The 5,396-nt window shown below is 38.6% G+C and overlaps 1 non-coding gene across 1 annotated transcript; it reads right to left on the bottom strand.

The window, feature by feature from the left end:
• Positions 1-1,868: 1,868 nt before the first annotated feature.
• On the bottom strand, positions 1,869-1,975 carry LOC117273916 (small nucleolar RNA R71). The gene has a single exon (XR_004503940.1). It is a non-coding gene; the product is annotated as a small nucleolar RNA R71 (small nucleolar RNA).
• Between the last annotated feature and the right edge of the window lie 3,421 nt (positions 1,976-5,396).

Genomic DNA, 5,396 nt, shown 5'->3' with positions numbered 1-5,396 from the left:
GACAAATCCCAATACAACCCTGCCTGGCGCGTCACCCCATGCGGTGCGCCTATGCTATTTTTACAGAGCTGGAATCTTTTTTCGCGTAGGAAAAATTGTTTTTGTCTGGGCACAACCCTACTAAGTATAAATACATGTAAAAAAGTTATTTTAGGAATTTTAATACATCTTAGACCTAAGGAAGCCAAGGAGGAGGTGGAGAAGCAAAAGCACAGGGATTTAATCATTCAATCCTCACTCAAGACAAAAGTTTGGATCGTTTTATGTTTTCCTTTGATTTAAACATTGTTGTGATGAATTTCTCCATATTTATGGAGTTGTTCTCTTTAGGGTTTTTTTGGATTTGGTGTATTGATACTTGTTTGTGGATATTAACTCTAGTTTTTATGTATAGCATCGTTTTGGATGTTTTAATCGTTGCATCTATATTCACTTGTTTATGTAATTGAGAGAGGTATAACTTGTGATATTCTTCCATTCTATCTTGTTGGTTGAATTCATTAATTCTTCTTAGTAATTGAAAGAGGCTAATTGAATTGTTGATTAAATCTTGTTAGAAGGATAATCGATAGAGGTTCTCCTAAAGACCAATCCACTACTATCTCGTGCATATCTTCACCGATCTTAAATTAGTTTATCTTGTGAGGTTGAGACTTAATCGAGAGAGGAGTTTCTACTAAACAATTGAATTAATAAACTAGTGAATTCCAGAGACTCGCTTGAACATTATAAGTGAATTATCTAGAGTTAAATCCCAACATTTGTCTTGCACCTATCTTACCAACCCTATCTTCTCCCAATTAATAACATTCTTTGCTCACTACTTACGTCGATTGTCATTAGCAAAAAGTTTAGATTCTTAGTTAACTTTCATTTTAATTACAGAAATCTCAATTGTTGGTCATCTTGGATAGCAATCTAGCTGTAAACTACAAAAATACTATTTAACTCCAATCCTTATGGATACGATATTATATTTCACTATATTCGTTTATCGAGCATATTTAAGTTTGTGTTTTGCGCTCGTCAAATTTTGATGTCGTTGTCAGGGTTTGGCAATCAATAGTGTTAGAAATAGTTGTCGTTGTCGTTGTCAGGGTTTGGCAATCAATAGGGTTTGGCAAATTTTAATTTACGAATTTTTCTTTTTATTTTAATTTTCTCTTTTTACGATTGGTGTCCTTTGACTCTGCGCAGGCTAAATGTTAGATTGGAGCATAACTCAATCGTCTGGGAAAGAAGTGCAACCATACGAGCCAGAAATAGAGAGACAACTGCGATAGTTGAGGAAGGAATGAAATCTTCCTGAGAATATAGAGAATGTTGGGAAATCCTCAACTACAGAAAACATTGTTGGAGATGATGATAATGTAGATTTGGCTACGATGGAAGTAGCCCAACGAAGAAAACAAGCTGCAAGGGATACTGAAGAAGCAGTTAGTAGAGATGCAGAAATTGCATATGAAGAAGAAAGGACTCGGAGAATGGCACAGAATCAGCCCTTGTGTGCTATCCGAATCAGAAACATAGCTCCCGGCTAAGGATTATCAAGTGTGAGACCATCCCCAGTTGTAGTTAATAATTTCGAGTTGAAGCAAGGGTTACTTCAAATCTTTCAAAATTGTTATGCCTTCAGAGAAAAGCAGAACGAAGATCCAAACAATCATCTAATGGACTTCGAGGAGAACATGAACAACATTCAATATAATGGTGTGTCACAAGATGCAGTTTACCTAAGGGCATTCCCCTTCACTCTAAAAGATGATGCAAAACATTGGCTTCGAAGCTTGCCCTAAGGATCAATTAGAACATGGGACGATATGACAAGAAAATTTCTTGCTAAATATTTCTCCTCAGTTAAGACGGACAAGTTTAGAAGAGAAATCCATAACTTCTGCCAGAACGAGACTGAAACTATTTTTGAAGCTTAGGAGAGGTTTAAGGAGATTGTGCGAAAGTGTCAACATAGTGGAGTTGAGCTCTGGATGCAACTCCATGACTTTTGGGATGGATTGACACCGACCTCACATAGAACATTGAGCAATGCAACTGGAGGTCTGTTGATGTGAAAGACTCTAGAGGAGATAGTCACAATTCTAGATGACTTATCTGAAGATGCAAATCAGTGGCCCTCGGAGATTGCTGAAAGAAGAAGATCAACTGCTATTCACCATATTGATACTAACATATCTGCTCAGGTACAACTTGATGTCATGGCCAAAGAAATAAGGAATCTGACCTTAGCTTCCATACATAACGAGCCTTATGCAGCCTGTGATATATGTCGAAGAGGACACCCTACTCATGAGTGTCAAGCTACCTTGGAGTTAGTGAATGCTGTGGGTAATTATAATTTCAATGCAATGGGTCAGAAGCACCCTAGTTTTCATGGAGTTCACTTGGGGTTACAACAAATGCATGGCAACAAAATAACTCCAGATTTCAGTAGAGGCCACAGTTTCAGTCTCAACAGCCAATTTAGACTGGGTTATAAGATTTGATGAAGTCTCTCATTATCAAGACAGATGAGAGATTAGATGCTCATGGTGCAACTATTAAAGAACTTGGAATAGATTTGCATAACTTGGAGAGACAAGTGCGACAAATTGCAAATATATTGTCTGAAAGAATCCCAGGTACACTGCCAGCTGATACTGAAAAGAATCCCAAAGAAACGGTAAGTGTTGTGACCTTGAGAAGCACGCAAGTATTGAAAGATCCCACTCCAGTCCAAAAAGATGTGATACTTGAAAAAGAAAGTGGGGAGGATCCGAAAATTGAAGATGTTAAGAAGAAAAAAAGTTAAGAATGGAGTAGAGAAAAATAAGAAGGAGGAAACTTCAAGAAGGGAGGACTCTAATGAATAGAGCAAGAACATGCCTGCTCTACCTTTTCCCTAAAATCTGTATAGAGAAAAGTTGGACAAGCAGTTTGAGATATTTTTAGATATGCTGAGACTGGTTAATGTAAACATGCCATTCACCGAAGTTCTCTCACAAATGCAAGCTTATGCAAAATTCTTGAAGGAGATCCTTACAAAGAAGAGGAAGATATAAGAGACATCGGTAGTCAAGCTCATAGAGCATTGCAGTGCAATCTTGCAAAACAAACTCCTACAAAAGTGTGGATATCCAGGAAGTTTTACTATACCTTTCTCTTATATTACCTAAAGTGTGTGAGGGCACTTGATTCAAGAAGGAAAGGCAATGTCGTTGACCTCTATGTTAGAGTAAGTGAGCGGGTTATAAATTATGCGTGGTACTTTTTAGTCAAATATTGAGGTAAATATGTTACCCTATTGTGCTTACACATTAAACCGTTTGTCGATACGACATCAGAGTATAGAGATATTCGCATTTTTGCGAGACTGCACTAGCAGCTCCCAATGGGACCCACTTAGGTGGTGGACGACCCTTGGACATTTTAACGGGGTTGGACACCTCATTTTTGGCTATTTTCGACCAAGGAAATTTACCAAACTCTCTTAATAGCTCTCCAAGGTTCCAAGTCTAATCCAAGGTGCTTTTACCTAGACCTATCCTCAAACGTTAGCCTAAGTGAAGAAAAGAGTCTCTATGGTGTTATGATGCCATTAAGGGTGCTTGTAAGCTAAAGGAAGCTTTGGTTCGATTTTTTTATGATTATTTAAGGTATGTATAACACACTATTTCTTGGGCTTAAGCTTATATATGCATTGGTTAAGTTATTTGGATGAAGAATAGAACTTGAAGTTGTATAAGAAGTTGTTGTCTCTTATTGGACTTTTTTGGAGTTGTGTATATGACTTCATATGGGAAATCGCGGGGAATGGCTTGGGTATAATGTTCGTATTGTTGTTATGTTGGTAAAAATTTTTAGTATGTTGATGATGTTTTAAATAGGAGAATAAGCAACCACACAATACCTAGAAGATGTCCATAATGTTGTAGTATGTGGTTGGGTTGCATGATGTTACTTTTATGATGGATATAAGGCTGTAATGTCATGCCAATATATGTTATTATATTCTGGACTATTTTAAGGTGTTTTAAGTATAGGGGAGATGGTATAAAGTTCGTACCACGGCTACCATTAACACATACACCTACCTCGGCATCACGAAACCCCGGGTTTTAGGTAAAGTTTTACGGGACCTTACAAATACAATGGTTTATGGGCTTTTGGATGACGTTGTTCATGCTAGGATCTCTTGCGGTGATCTTTGGTTTAGGATCATAGTGTACCAGCAAGGAGAATTGTTAACTTGAAGGCAAGTTGAGGAGAATTCAAAGGAATTGGTCAGCTGGGTAGTGTAGGGTCAGCATAGTAATAAAGGTAATTGGTTCCTTTGGTGTGGTGATGCTTTACCGGTGTTTTGTGCCAATACACTTGGGTTTGACGGCCTGCGTTACTTGGTTAAGTTGGGAAAATTCAGTTCTGATTTCTTAGTTATGCGTGGACGGGTTTCGAATGGTTCTTGATAGTGTCGAGGACGGCTTGGGCTGGATGTCTGCCAGTGGCATAAGGAACATGTTATATGTTATGATTTTTCTCCTGTATGGTGTCACGAGTTCTAGATAGCATGGACGGTTTCAGATGTTTAGAAGAATGCTAGCATTATCTGGTACCACCTAAGAAGGGTACGTTTCACGACCCAATTGGAGGGTCATGACTAGCACCCGGGCCATACTTGCCGAGCACCAATGTACATTTTATCTAACCTTCCTTATTATCTTTAAGGGCCAACGAGATCAATATAAATGGTAGACATGGATCATGAACAGCCAACAATAAAAGATAATGGAATGAACATACATAACATGGGACGACAAGACTGTAAAGAAACTATATATAAGGTACGAGCTACCATGCTTCCATGAAAGACTATACAACAAAAATCAGCCGACAAGGCATTCCAAAGCATACATGAGTCAACACCTGTCTATGAGCTTCTAAGGGAACATAAGTGATGCAACATTGCTGGAACAGGGCCCTGACATACCCATAACGTCTATAAACAAAATGCATACCAAGACCACGGCAAGTACGGAGAAGGGATCTCGCCAATAACCGCTGAACTGGGCAGCCTACTGTGGTGGGGGAGCTGCGTCTACCCATCTATCACGACCTGCAGCACGACATGCTGTGTCCACAAATAAAAAGGATGTTAGTATGAATAAAGTACTGAGTATGTAAGGAAGGAAAACATAAGTAAGAACAGTAATATAAACAGGGATAGAGAATATACAACCTGTGACATGTGGGTACTTCTGAGGCTACTGACATGAAATGCATGATACATACATATATATACATAAATTTTTAAAACATACGCCTCTATGGGCATCATCATCATCATATCGTACTCGGCCGTAATAGGCTCGGTAAAACGTAACCGGCCATCATAAGGCTCGGTA

Source organism: Nicotiana tomentosiformis, chromosome 7 (genome assembly GCF_000390325.3).
Source record: "Nicotiana tomentosiformis chromosome 7, ASM39032v3, whole genome shotgun sequence".
Classification (NCBI taxonomy): domain Eukaryota; kingdom Viridiplantae; phylum Streptophyta; class Magnoliopsida; order Solanales; family Solanaceae; genus Nicotiana; species Nicotiana tomentosiformis.
Note: the sequence above shows the minus strand (reverse complement) of the source record. Positions and strands in the feature narration are given on the sequence as shown.